The 15,009-nt window shown below is 47.6% G+C and overlaps 1 long non-coding RNA gene across 1 annotated transcript; it reads left to right on the forward strand.

Moving 5' to 3' along the window:
- The first annotated feature begins 4,531 nt into the window (after positions 1 to 4,531).
- LOC109146220 lies at positions 4,532 to 15,009 on the forward strand. The gene is made up of 2 exons (XR_005601858.1): positions 4,532 to 5,544; positions 5,803 to 15,009. It is a non-coding gene; the product is annotated as an uncharacterized LOC109146220 (long non-coding RNA).

Genomic DNA, 15,009 nt, shown 5'->3' on the forward strand with positions numbered 1-15,009 from the left:
CTCCAAGCCTTTTGATCTGTAGGTTGGAGAAGAGATGATACAAGACCCAAAGTTTTAAGTGAAGGGAGGCAAGGATAGCCCAGGTGGAATGATGCTGGGTAGGGATGAAGGACATGCTTCAGACGAGCCAAACTTGCCTTCCCCATGTAGGAAAATGTGACTTTCACAGGCTTTGAGCTTTGGTTCAGTATTAGCTGTGGATCAGAGTAAATGAGGTGTATAATAAACAGCGGTGCAGAGGGGCTGTGCTGGCTATTGCTTCGAGCTGGGAAAAGGCCTTTCTTACCCTGTTTGGCTGAAATCCTGATGCCTTAAATCATTTTACCAGCCAGAGGCTTGGGGAAAAATGGTTTGTCAGAATTCCTGATTATAACAAAGAAGTAGAATAGACTGTGCTCCTCAATTACAGCAGTCATTCCAATCATTCTTCCTCCTGCACAAGGTGTACTGGGAAAGGCAGTTGGCACATAAATAAATCCAAACACAGCCCATAGATTTTGTGCTGCTCAAGGAAGGGGAGCCTGGGGGTGTTGGTGGCCGAGGGAACGGGGGAGTTTCGCCGTGGGAGATGATTTTCATCACATCCCCATTTACAAAGTGTTCTGCCACATCCTGGAGCCGGAGCAGATGGATTGTAAGGAAAAGGTTCATTTGCTTGGGATGGATGGCACCCTCAAAAGTAAAGCGCCGTCAGAGATTTTTATCTGCCACAGGTGCTGCCACAAGGCCTTCACGATGGATGGGGCGGGAGTTCTGAGCCGGAGAGCTTTGGCAGGTCTCCCACGATGACCGGAATTTCAGATATTGCAGCTATTTTCCTGTTGCTTTAGCGCATTCCACAGCCACTCCGTGCGTATCTGTGCTCCAGCGGGGTCTGGGGGCTGTTTGGGGCAGAGTACCTGATGGTTTTGGGGAGGAGTGGTTAAAACATCAGGAGGTGTGGACCTTTGTGGGGAAAATTTACATGCCTGAGCTCATATTTGCAGTTCTTTTTCCTGGAATAGGGTCTAAAAGCTTGTTCGTGAAAGATCATAAAATCCTGGAATGGTCTGGGTTAGAAGGGATTTTAACGTTCATTCAATTCCAACCCCCTGCCATGGTCAGGGACACCTTCCACTAGACCAGGTTGCTCCAAGCCCCATCCAGTGTGGCCTTGGAGCCCATAGCACTGATCAGTGCTGGGATTTTAGCTGTTTGACAGTCGGGATTGACACCTGGATAGTGCCATCAGTCCGTGGCTTTATTTGCAGAGAAATTAAGTGGCCAAAGCCCAAAGTCAAAGTTTGTGTACAGACGAGGGCAAATGTGCCCTGTGCACTGACCCACGGCTCATTCCCCAGCCTGCCACCATCCTCTGGAGTGTCACCGCAACCCTCCTGCTCCCTGGATCACTGCCTGCACAACAGAGACACCTCTGATAGGGATAATAAACCCGCGTGGAAGATCTGGGGATTTGCTGTCAGGCAGGAGGAGGGCGATGCCGCTGCTGGCTGGTGAGAGCTGTACTTTCCGTCTGATTCCTGGCTCCCCGGAGGCAGCTGACAGAGCAGTGACAGAGAGATGACAGTCTGCCAGGGGCTCAGTGTGCCTGGAAGTGGGAACCACAGAGAGAGTGAGGGAGCCGGGCTGCAGGATGCTTCCCACTGCTCTCGCTTCGGAGCCTGTTCGCTTGTCAGGGGCCCCACGGGGGATAATGAAACCCTGTCAAAGCATCCCCCTGGAATAAATGGGATGGGAGCGGGAGTGCCCTGACAGCAAACATCACTGCCCACGGCAAAAGCCTGCTGGATACTTCCATAAGTGCCCAGAGCGGCCCACAGGGCTGCACATCCTGGGGCGAAGCCTTGGTGTTGGCTTAGGGTAAACAGAAATTCCTCTACTTCCCAGTGCGTTATCCTCGTTAGTCAGGGGTCTTCCCTCTGAACTCGACAAGGGCAGTCACCATGAGATCACCGTCTAAATTCTGGATATTTTTCTGGAGATATCAGAACAGGACTAGTGGTTCTGAATTTGGCTTTTCCCTTCTTCCCTGTCTCTGAGGGAATTGGGAACAGTGTGGTGAACCTGTGAATTGGAGGTTCTGAACTGTGCGGATGGGACAGGGCCTAACCAGCCCCAGGGATGAGACCCAGGGCAAAAACAGGGAAGCAGCTGCCTCTGTTATTCCCTCTCTGCCCCATCCCTGGAAGTGTCCAAGGCTGGGTTGGATGGAGCCTGGAGCAACCTGGGATAGTGGAAGGTGTCCCTGCCCATGATGGGGGTGGGAACAAGATGGTCTTGAAGGTCCCTTCCAACGCAAACCATCCTGGGATTCCCTCTCTGAAGAGATTTTCTTTTAAGAGTGGCTGCACAAATGAGGAAAAGTAAGTTTTTTCCCCTTAATGTGTAGTGATTTCTAGGAATATCCATTTAGAAATCGCTATTTTGAAAAATAAATATTTACAGAAATTAGTAGCTTACAAATAGTTCCAAAACACAGAGTAATTGCAAAACAAAATTTATAAATATTTTCAGAATTAATTGCTGTTGCTTCCCAGTAGAGCAGATGGAAAAATTTCTGTTAAAATGTTCCTCCATTGCTCACTAAATATATTAAGAACTTATTCAAATCAAGGGATAATAAGGGCTTAACATAGGTTACTGGTTTTTCCCTTTTCCTGTGTGCCCTGAAGATTAAATCAGAATCAATCTTTACATTTGAATTCAATGCTAATGAAGTGTCATACTGAGTAAGCTGAGGGTTGTGCTGCAGAAAATGTGCCTGAAACCACAGGTTTTGACCAAATTGTTGAACTTTGGTGGAAAGAATGAATAACTGTTTGTGCATTGTCTGAAGCACCTTAATTATAAAACCCATGGATATATACAGTATTTAAATTCCCCCTGTTGTGAGGTTCGTGTGCTTTGTCCATCTTTGGAGCACTGTGTGGAAGATGATAGAGCCAGGAAGGAGCCATGGGAGCTGGGGTGGTGGCCAGCACCCTCCTGGGTGGCTGCAAAGTCCCCGCCATCAATAGACAATGGACCTGCTCAGGGAAGCAAATTCCCTTGTCATCGAGTGATTTTGTGGGAATTAGGGATTGAAACCCTTTCGCCAGTTTGTTTATTTCGTTGTTCTGTGCAAAATGCTTTGATGTGCTTTCTCCAGGTTTTTGGGGAATGATCATCTGCATGGATGTGGTGCCCTAACAGTGAGAAGCGAAAAGAAAGGAAGCACAAGCATTGCCTAAACCTTGGTCTTTTACAGGCAGGGCTCTTGCTGTAGCATCCCTGGAGGTGTCCAAGGCCAGGCTGGATGGGGCCTGGAGCAAACTGGTCTATTGGAAGGTGTCCCTGCCTCATTTCCCTCGTTTCAGAATAGCTGTGTCCCTCCAGAGCCAGGACTTGTATTCCCCATGGTCCCAAGTGTGTCTGTCTCCTTTAGAGCAGCGCTTCCCATTGCCTCGGGAGAAGTCCTGTCTCCTGGAGCTAATGGGATTGAAATTGCCTCTGTGCTCACGACAGAGAGCAGTGCTTTGTCTCCTCCAGGGACTCTCCTGCTTTGTTCCGGCTCATCCCATCCTGGGGACGGCTCAGACCTGGCAAGGCCACGGGCGTTATGTCCCTGTGGGGATTGTCTCTGCAGCCGGAGTGAGGGAGCAAAGCAGGTTAAATCTGCCAGCCCGTGACTCCAAGACTTAAATTAACAGAGGGATTTAAACAAGGAATATTCCTCATGCACTTATGCCTGCTGCAGAACTCATCATTCCATAGGGGAAAAAAACGATAGCGTGCAAAAATCCTGTCTTTACCTTGTGAGTGAAGGTTTCCCGTTCATCTCCCTCGCTTGCTATTTATTTCCACGTCCTCCTGGAGGGGCTGTTTTATCTGTAAAGGGAGAAAAAAATATTCAACGCGTTTCAAATAACCTCCATCAAATTAGAAGCTGAGTGGGAAGCGTTCCCACAAATGTCCCTTGGAATTCATAAAAGGCCGGACATCAAAAATGATGGAATTATTTAGGGTTTTATTTTCTCTGGCTGGAACAACATGAGATAAATCAGGGGAATGGCGCAATGTCTTCCGAGTGGCTGCATCCAAAGCTCTGGCAGTTTTGTGTGCATCTGTACAGCAGAGCCTGTCTCCCTTTCCCTTTCATTCCCACGCAGATTGCTATCCCGGGGTGCTGGAGCGAAGGGGCCGATGTGTGCCGGGTAAACATTTACAGAACAAAGCACTACAGTGCTCCAACTCGTTCCAAAACTGGCCCTGCCGCAGATTGCCATGAATGGGAATCATCTGCAGCCCGAGGGCATCAACTGGGAGCCAGCAGAGCTGCGGGACAGCGTGTGGGGAGCCTGGCCCTGGAGAAGGGAAGAGAAGAGAAGTCACATGTCCAGCCCTATCCTGAGCTGCATTGGTTCATTCCTCCCTGTGAGGGTGCTGAGGCCCTGGAACAGGCTGCCCAGGGAAGCTGTGGCTGCCCCTGGATCCCTGGAAGTGTCCAAGGCCAGGTTGGACAGGGCTTGGAGCAGCCTGGGATAGTGGAAGGTGTCCCTGCCCATGGCAGGGGGTGGCACTGGATGGTGTTGAAGGTCCCTTCCAATCCAAACTATTCAAGGATTCTATGGTTTGGCATCAGCTTCCATCTGAAAACCCAAATGGTCTCATGTGGGGTGTGAGGGGACCTCCTCAGGGTCTGCTCAGCAAAAGCCAAGGTAGCTGCTTCTATTCAGGGAAGAATCTACCCATCTCTCACAATATCGTCACATCCAGCTGCTGTCCTGCAGGGATGGGAGGCTCTTCACTGTTGCCTTGGAATGGTGGTGCTCAGCTGCTCTCTGTCCCACACAGGTTACCTTTGCACCTCCTCGGGAGCTCAGCCATTTGGTTTAGTCCCTGATTTGCTGGGCAATAGTTCAGTTATGTTCAGATCTTCGTAACTTTCTCAGTGCTGAAGAGTTACTATGGAATGTAGGCAATGCTGGATCTGTCAGTGGTGGAGGCTTTGGGACAAAAGCAGCTTTGGATAAGGTAAATCTGCACTGTGAAACCCCCAAACTGAGGGAACTCGCTGAGAAATTCAGGGAGCTCTCTTTCAGATGTGCTTTATGAGGTGGCAGGATACAGAGGAACACGTCTGGTGACACCCTGCTCTCCCAGGCTCTGGAAAAGGCAGATGGTGTTTGGATCGGGGTGGGAAACGGGAGCCCCGGGGCTGCACGGATGCTGCTGTTCCAGCTGTAAATCTCCCGGTGCTTGTCTCCATCTGATTGCTCTTATGATTCATATGTACAGCTGAACTGTCAGCTCTTGGCCTCCTTCAGTAAGGAGGCTAAAATGGGGTTTGTTGTTTCCTTTCTGAGGGTGAAAGGCCTCAGATGATGCTAAAAAACCAGGTCGTGACATCTTTCTCACAGGAGGATGCCAGACACTGCACTTTTTTATTGCAGAGATATATAAAAGAAGAGATATATTAATTAATTAGAAGGAAAATAAATGTGCAAACCTCAATTTTTTTTTCCAGAAAATGATCTTTATTTTCCAGAAGAGCTCCTGATTCAGGTAGGCATTAAACCATCCGCTGTGGCCCCAGCGGGTACGAGGGGGACGTGGCTCTGCCCAGCATCTCCTCTTTGCTCCCTGGCCATAGACAAGAATTAACACTGGGAATTGTGAGGGATGAGAGACAAATGACTTGACCACAGAGGAGAGGGAGGAGAAGGAACAGTACGAGTTCTTTGCCCAGCACCACCGTGTTGATCACTTATTAAATTGCATCCATTGTGTGATTTGAAAGAACTCCTCCTTTTATCTCAACAGCCATCGGGATGGAAACAATAATAAAACTCTGCTGACAGGTGCCACAAAGGTGACTTTGTTTTCGGTGCCCCTCTTCAACTTCTGCTGGATCAGAGAGCAAACAAAGCCGAGGAAGTTCTCACTGGGTGAGTGCCAGGAGAGGAGGAGTGTGGTAAATGCTGGTTGTGGTTTTGGCTAACTCTGCTGGGAGGACAAAAGGGGAGGTTTAACAGCAGATTCTCGGTCTGCTCAGCCTGCAGGAGCCAGGAGCTGAGGCAGGGAGGGTGACTCAGAGTCTCAGTCTGCTCTGAGCCGCTGGGATTTATGAGGTTTTGGGCAGACCTCTTGCCGGGGCAGGGCAGAAGTGATCACGGCACTGCCCCATCTCACCCTAGCGCTGATGTCAAAAGGCACTGCAGTGTTCCAGTAAAAAATGCAGTTTTGTACATATTTTGGGGTGTGAACAGAGTTTCAGGGGGCTCTGTGGGGGTCCTGTTTTCCTCACACTGGCGAAGTGCCCATCACTGCCTGTCAGGAGGTGAGTAAAGAGCAGAACCACATCTGACACCAGCTCTGTAAACACTCTCCGTACCTGTGCAGCATCACTGGGTAGTTTATCACAGTTTCTGACTCAGTACAAGACATTTTATAATGAGATTAGCAGGTGGCCCTACAAGAGCAAAGCCTCCTACCTAGCACCACGTAATTAATCCATAAAAATTAAAGGCAGGTTCTCTCCTTGGCAGCTTTTAAGTATTCCAAGCGTTGCGGTGTCATAGGCTTTATGACAGCTTTGAGATTAAGGAATTAAAAAAAAAAAATTAAAACCTATATTCAGTAATTTAATTCTAATTAATTCATTATCCAAGAATCTTCTTTGCATTGCAGCTCCTAGCCATAATATTTCTCTGGCTTTCTTCCAGATTTTTTTTTCCCCCAAGCTTTGCTGCTTTATTTGTGGGCAGGTAAGGAGTGCATAGATACAATTGTAGTCCTCAGGATGTATATTAATATTCTTTAACTATCTTAAAGTTCACCCATTTAATGCTGTATCATCCAGGAACAGCCTTTTGTTAAGCAAGTTTCAAGATTGTATGGCTTTCCTGCTTGTGGAATTTTTTTGAAAGGGCATTAAAAAGTTCTCTCTCTTCTCTAGCACAGCCCTGGAGAACTGACCTTCCCACTAGGAGCAATCTTTCAGCAGGAAACATTTGGGCACATTTTTTGTGCCCTTCAGGTTGATTTTGCTGAGAAGAGCTGCATGGTCTCCGAGCAGGAGCAGATTGTCGCAGTTAACCTTAGGATGGGACTGGCTGCCAACATCTGTACGAGCAGTGTGTCAGTGATTCACAGATGCTGGGACGTGCAGCGGCTCTGCAGCCTGAGTGGTGTGGGTGGCTCATTGCTTTTGAGTGGGGAAGAGCCAGTTTTGGTCACCTTTTGGGCCTTTTTGGCTCCAATAAGCACCTGGCTGTGCTCCCGTGCAGCACAAGGACAAAGGCATTGCTGGGTGTGAGATTTGTCCCCAAGGGTGGCACGTGACCACCTGTAGCTGCGTAGTGATGGATTTTTGGGCCGGGTGGCAGGAGGTTTCTGAGGCTGGAGGGAGGTGAAAGTCCATAAACCAGCACATTTCACACCTGGAGAATGCAGAGGCTGCTCCTAGTAATATTTTAGGGCATGAACTGCCCATGGCAGCTCTGCCCTGCTCCCCTGGAACATTTATTTATTTTAGGAGTGTATAAATGCCACTCTCAGAACTCTCTGAGAGTCCCCCGGGTACTTTTAGCCCTCTCCCCTTTTCACAGGTCAGCAGGGGGAAAGCAGGTGGATGGCAGCACCTGAGAGCTTTATAATCCTGGGAACGCTGCCCAGGGAGCCAATTCCCTAGGCTGGGATGGGAAAGTGTATTGTCTGCACCAGGGCTGGATGGTGGAAAAATACCTCTTTTGGGGGAGTGGGGTGGGGTTTGTTTTATTGTTTTCGCCTTTTTTAATGCATTTATACATTATGGGAAGTGATGTGTGTGAGTCAGGAGGGAAATGATCCAGCTCTGCACTGCCTGCAACTGCTGCCAAATAAATGAGCAAGGTGGCACTGTGGGGCTGCTCACCCGGGGTGCCCGATCGTGTCAGGGGCGGGAGAAGGTGCAGGGGGCTCTTTAGCTCTGCTTTTCTGCTTTGCTTACTGCTGCCACTCTCATCTTACATGAGATGGAGTTAAAATACCCAGTTCATTAAAAAAAAAAAAAAAGGAAGGAAATGCATCGGAACCTGAATAAATTCAGTTAGGGCAGAAGACGCAGTTCCTTGCTGCTGAGAGTATTGAAGCTCTGAAAGGCGGGACACAAGAGTTACGGCCCCTTTGCATCAGCCTTCCTAGAGAGCTGAGCAGGCTTTACCAGGAGAGAGGCCCAGGGAAGGGGAGTGGAGGATAAGTCCTCTTTTGGGGATGTTTTCGCCCTCTTTTCTTTCTGGTAGTCATGGGTACATTCCTGGTGGTTTCTCATTTTTAGGGGCCAGGGCTCTGGCCAGCCCAGAGAAGGGAGGGCAGTTTAAATACCTGAATTCAGGTGTGGTCCCTCCCTTGCCCACATCCACATGTCCGAGCAGCCACGGAGTCACCTCCATGTTTACTTGAGTGGGGATGCAGTGGGAGAGGGGCTTCCTCTCCAGTGCTGAGGGATTGTCAGACTGGATTGTCACCCTGTGCCCATCCGTAGTCGCAGATCAGCCGAGTGCCTCAGCGATCCTGTCACTGTCACTGTGTGGGGAGAGGAGATTTTCCACAGAGGGAGACAGACGATACCTCATGCTCCAAACAAAGCCTGCCAGAGAAAAATCTGTGCGATACTCAGGCAGCTAAAATGAGCCATAGTATTTATTCCCAGAGCTCTGTCTTCCCTAAATATTGGATCTCTGTGAGTATCAAAGGGGCTTCCAACCAAAGCACCGTGCCTTTGACAGCAATAAAAGACAGGTGCCCATGGATAACTCTTCCCCAATGTTTTTACAGCCAAGTAATCAATATATCACAACAGACACATTGCCTTTTATTTGCTGTTTGTACACCACCCAGGATCCTTGGATGTGGTGTTGACGCCAGCACAAGGATACAAGAGATGAGGGATCGATAGGAAATGCTTCTTCAGGTGTATTGATTACCCAGAAAGGGATGACAATAAATTTTTGTGTGTTCCCGCTCCGTCTCTGAGCCTGTTAAAAGGAAACAAATGCCCTGGTTTTCTTCTCTGTTTCTCTCTTCTAAAAAGCTGAAAAAAAACCCCAACATGGCAAGACCTTGGGGATGTTGGGTCTTCCTTTATTCTTTTAGACAGTGGGAAAATCTAATCTATTTCTTTTCTGACCTTTTGTCCTCTTTTCCCATCTTGGGAGCAGAGAAAACAAGGATGACAGCTAAAAGGGAAAGGATGCCAAAAGAGCAAAAAAACCCAAACCCCAACCCTTAAAAGAGAACTCCTGACATCATTCTGTTAATCCAATCAGAATTTGGTTTAGTATTGAATTATTGAAAAACTGAATTGGATTACTTTTCATTGGTATGGAAAGTGGGAGTTGTGTTCCACAGGCTCCGTAGCACCGGGATTGAACCTTATTCCTGCAAACAGTCGAGACCTTGCCTTGGCACAACTTTTCCCACTCCAAGTGCCGGGTGTGCTCAGCATATTTCAGAATTAGGCAGCCAGAAAGGCTGCCCCTCAAGGACACCCGTCTCTGGTTTATCTCCTGAGTTACGCTGAAGAAGCTGGAATTGTCTCCATCGGCAGGAGCCTCTCGCATTTCAGGGAAGCTCCGTGAGAAGTGAAGGATGTGAGTGAAACAAGTGGAATATTCCAGCTTGATACCTGGAATTAAAAGTAGTTATTGTAGCTAATCTCGGGAGGCGTAGTGGGGGGTTGGTGCTGGAAAAACTAACCGCCTGTGAGAAGTTCGAGAGCTCCAGGGCATCATCCCCTGGGAAGTGCAGATCCCTGAGCCACAGCGAGCTGGCAGGGGCCGCCCGCTGTGTTTCATGACAAATCCAGCGACAGGATCCTGAGGATTTGCTGGTGATTACTCTCCTCACGTTCCTTAAGATCGTTCTCCCCCCCAGGGCAGGCGGGAAACCCTGGTTTAAGTCACCCTCCGGCCCTGTGTGAAAGCGCTCGGAGGGACAGGTGGGAACAGCCAGGTATGGCTTTGAAGGGGGGTGGGGCGGGGAAGAGGGAGAAAGTATGGATATGAAAGAGCCAGAAATTCCCACTCTCCCGGGGTGACAAGCCTTATCTGGGGAGAGCAGCAGCATGAAGGAGCCAGAAACCTGATTTAAGATCACTCTGCCCCCCCACCCCCAACTTCAGACTCACCCAAACTAACCAAACAAAAAACTGGAGCTCAGACACAAAATGCACCTGCAAGTTCATGAGTTTCCTATTTATGACCTAAGTTCTCTGTTCCCCAGGCATTCCCTGAAATCATCTTTGCAGAGGGCAGATTTCCTTCTGGTAGCCGATACTGCTAGCTTGGAAGATTATTAAGACACAATTGGGAAAAAGGATCTCAAAATAATGCCACCATCAGTGCTGCCAGGGCTTTTTTTTGCTTTTGTTTTGCTGGGTGTTTTGAGGAACAGCCTTTTGCTGTAACATTGTTTCATGGGGTTTCTTTGCTTATTTTGCCTTTTTTCCAAGTGATTTACGAACGTCTCTGTCACCGTTTCATCCCTTCTGAAAAAGCTTTGTTTTTGTGAAGAGGCTGCAGCACGTCAGAGTAAAGTGCAAATACCCACTTCAAGGCTCTAACAAGTTCTGTGCCTCTAAGAGCCTTTGATTCCTGCATTTAATTATGTCACATTGGATTAGAATAATCCTATTCCTCCTTGTTTCTCCAACTCAGTTTTCCATACTTGTCTTGCACTTAATTAAAAGTGCCTCCTTCACTGCAGGGCTGGTAGGGAAATGAAGGCTGACACACTGGGGAACTTTGCATCTGGAGGCATCTTATTTTTAATCTCTCATATAGACATTTATTTATTCCACTTTTCATTCTTCCCTTGCCTAAAGAAATACTGAGCGCAAGGTTACTTTGTGAATTTGCTGTTAAACAGTTGCAAGATATTTAGAGGTGCAAGGAAAGGAGAAGTTGAATAGTGTGCTAATTTCTAGCTAAATTTGGCTAAACCTTACCTAATGTCTTGGCAAAGCTTTCCCCACCTCCCCTTTTTCTTTTAATAGTAGCGTTTGGACTTGATGATCTTAAAGGTCTCTTCCAACCTTAATGATTCTCTGATTCCATGCTTTTCTCATAGTGATGAATTTGGGTTTTTACCCACCAACACGAAATGCTGGGAGGAGACGAAGCAAAGCAAATATGCTTTTGGCACTATATATATATGATTGTATATAGGATTTAATTTTCACTTGGCAGTTGCTTTGAGGCACAATACCTGATTTTGAGGTCTGTGTTATTCATCTCTAACTTTTCTGGTAACTTTCTGCTCCAGCGGTTGAGAAAATTTGTTAGAATTTCCCGAGCACTTGCTCTTCTTTCCAGCCCTGACCGCCTTATTTCAGCTTTGCTCCGTGCAGCTCTATTCAGCAGAGCGGGTTTGCCTGCGTGGTCTATGACTCAAGACCCTTGAGTCATCCTGGCTTCTTGGGATCAGCCAAAGGATTTTAGGGCATTATGCTCCTTATTCCTGAAGCGGCGATTTGGGATTTTTGAGATTAATGCAGATTTTTCCTTTGATCGCTATTTACTCCTTCAGTCCCTATTTTCTCCTTCCTGTGGTGCTGGAAGTGCAGATCCAGACATGAGCCTCCCCTGCCCTGGCTGTACCTACAGGCATGCAGCTGGATTTTCCAGAGGCTCCTCCTAAGCGTTTCCAGCCCGGTGTGGGGATCCGGTCATTGTGCTGGCTGTCATCTTTGCTCTGGCGGATAAGGGAAAGTGTTTAAACTATGTCACCGTAATAGGATTACGCTTTTAAACCCTGAATGATTCCAGCTCCAGAGCAGCATTTTGAGATCAGATTTGGATTCCCACGGCTTTTGATTATTTTGGGAAGCTGGGGAGCGATGCTGCGATTCACCATGCTAATTGTGGTGCGGCGCACATGGTGCAGGCCCCACGCCTGGAAGGGGGGAGTTTTGGCTTTCCCAGGGAGTCTGCAGCCAAAAAACCCCCTCTGTGAGCTGTCAGGTGGGTCAGCACCTCCAGGGTGGTTCCTGTCTGTGGGCGATGGTGTGGTGGACCCCAGGAGCTCCCCCAGCAGTGGGAATTCCCGATGAAGCTGTGCCAGGCTGGTTTGGCTTCCAGCAGCTGGCTCGTGTCTGAAAGTACCTCCAGCACTCCTCCAGCATTTAGTAACACCTAGTATTTAAAGCTGGCAATTGCTCCTGTGCTCCAGGCCCTGCAGGAGTACCCCTTGTCACAGGGTATCCAATCCCTGTGCCACTGAATTCTCTTGGATGAGGACTCGTTCTTCATGCTGCTGCCAATTTTCTCCTACTCTCACTTGCTAAAATAATACATGGTAGTCGCGTCTTAAATTAGACACAAGCTTAACCCTCTGACAAAGTTCATGAAACCTGTGTGCTGTGAGGAGAGACTGGAAGCAATGTGCTTTTCAATTTGGGAAATGCCACAGGTGTCAGGTTGGTCAGCTGGATTTTGCATAGCAATTCATAGGATCATGGACTGGTTTGGCTTGGAAGGGACCCTAAAGAGCATCTCATGGGCTTGGTTTTCCTGAGGCGGTTTGCTAGGAACCCAGACTTCCTTTTCCATGGACAAAATTCTGTCTCCAAAGAAGTGCCTTCTCCTCTGGGGATGTGTTACTCATTTCCTGTTCCCCGTTTTCTATAATTTGTCACTGGCTTTACGGTCTCCTCTCCATCAACACATCTCTGAGTGCGGTGATGCTTCTCAGCAGTGCAGCAAATGCGGTGACTGGGCCAAACTGGATCTCCAAGCTTTCCCCTCAGGTATCAGAAGACGCTTCCCTGCAGTGCTCAGCCCCTGATTTATGGGAAAGCCCGCTGTAATCCGGACACACAGAACTGCAGAGTTTTCCTCTGCCCAGGAGGATGGGTGGCTGCCCCACAATTCAGCTCTTCCATCAGAAAAACAACAAAGCAGCGAAGGAATAAATCATTAAGGCCATTAATCAACAGGTAGCAAACAGAAAAGGAAGCCAAAATGAAAGGGAACGATCTGTGGGCTAAACAGTTGTTTTAAACGCGCACGAAGCTCTGTAATTGAAGGTGCAAGAGCGCAAAACTTAACACTGGAAGGAAACCAGAAAATGGATGTACTTAAGGTTGGGCACTCATGAAAGCAGTTTTATTGCACATTACCAAATTTTATAATGTCTTCATTGTGTCACTGTTAAAAGTCCAGAATGATTATTCTTTAATGTGTAAAATAAAAATGTGTTTAATGTGCCACTATTAAATAGGTCCATGGCAAAGTCAAGTCTGTGAAGGATATTTCTACTTTAGCACTCAATATTTTGTCAAATAATGTTTTATGGAAAAAACCCACACAGAGTGGGCTGTTGGTAAATGCTTCCAGAGCATAATTCCCTCAGAGCTCGATTCTCCAAGGTGGTCTTTGTGAAGGGGGGCAAAAATGAGTTTCTCATTTACGAAGGAATGTGGATGGAAGCAGCTTGGACATGTCCCCGTGCTGGTGTGTCAGCACCTGCCTGTGGAGGGAAGGGGGAGGAACTGCCCAGCCTGTGCTTTTGACAGTTTCTAAGAGCTGGAGTTGTCAGACAAGCCGGAGCTGTAAAAGCAGTGAAGTCTTTGTGTAAATTTTCTAAGCGCAGCTGAGATTTCCAAGAGGAGACACAATTCTCCTTCTTAAGGATTTCCCTATAAACATGCATTCTAATTTACAGAATTTTCCTGATTCCTGCCTCTGTTCTAAGCCCACTCATTGACCCACCTTGCACAATTCACCTCGTTGCTTGATTAGTGGTTGGCTCTGTTCTGTGAGCGTGCCAAGCCTTAAGTAAAAGCACTTGGGGTTTATGAAAATATGGAGCTATTTGGGAAAAAAGGATCTCCAGCACTACAGGCATGGTGATTTAGGATCCACACTAAAACCTTCAGCTGCCGAGCAGACTCCTGTGTAGTAAAATCTCTCTGTTCTACAGATGTTTTGCACACCAGAGCCAGAACACTGCTGCAGGATGTCACCAGTGTAAAACACATCTGTCAAAATGTTGTGTCTCGGCTTGTCCCACGTGGGAGGGGAAAAAAATTGCTTGTCATGAGATGGGTTTTAGAAAGAATGTGACAACGTGGTCTGTGTTAAAGCCCTGACACGACACCTTCCCACAGCAATCCAGGCAAGCCTCCAAATGTTTCTTCTTCTGCCACATTTCTAACACGGAGGGAAATAAAAGAAGTGGCATCCTGGGTGTGCATCTGACCTTTGGAGAAATGAGTTTTAGTGTTGTGCCGAGGTCTTGTCCATTCTGATTGTCCTGGCTGCTTTGGATTGCCTCCCTGTACCTGCCTAAGCTTTCGTCCCGGGGTATGGGATCATATCTTTTAAGAAGATTGAAGGGAATTAAGTCTCCAGGCTCAACTCTCCTTTTCCAAGCTGCTGACAAATTTTAGTGTGTTCTGTGTGGCAGTTACTGGAAATAGCTGAAGTCTGCAGAGGGTGAGCCAGGATCCATAAAAATGTTCTTCCTACTTAGGATGACAATTTATAATTTAACTGCAGCTCCCGACCTAATGACGGCAGATTTACACGCGGTGCCATCCAGCTCTGCTGTGCTTTATGACTGAGGAGCTTCCCTGCCTGGCTTCTGGGCATTGGAACAGTGGGAAAACTGTGGGAATAATGCAGGAAAACCACATCAAGGAGATCCTCAGCACACTCCTAGAACACGTTGTCTTAATTAACTGCAATAACTTAAAAGTAATTGAAGCACGTATGGTCTAGGAAATGAAGGGTGCTGCTTGCTTGGGAGATCTGCAGTTTTCCTCTCTGGAAGCAAGGAGCAGAAGTTAGCCAAGGAAGAAAGTCAGTTGGGATTGAAATTTGCAGGTGAATGAATAGATGTTGATGATGAGAAGTAGCCCCAAGGAGTGTGGGTGAGCAGGGTAGCATGGAGGGGAAGCAGGCTACAGTACTTCATGTAGGAAGAGAGAAAACCCAAAATCTAAGAAAGAAAACTTTCTCCTAAAATAAAAAGGTACTCAAAAGGTGA

The sequence above is a fragment of the Corvus cornix genome, chromosome 4 (genome assembly GCF_000738735.6).
Source record: "Corvus cornix cornix isolate S_Up_H32 chromosome 4, ASM73873v5, whole genome shotgun sequence".
NCBI lineage: Eukaryota > Metazoa > Chordata > Aves > Passeriformes > Corvidae > Corvus > Corvus cornix.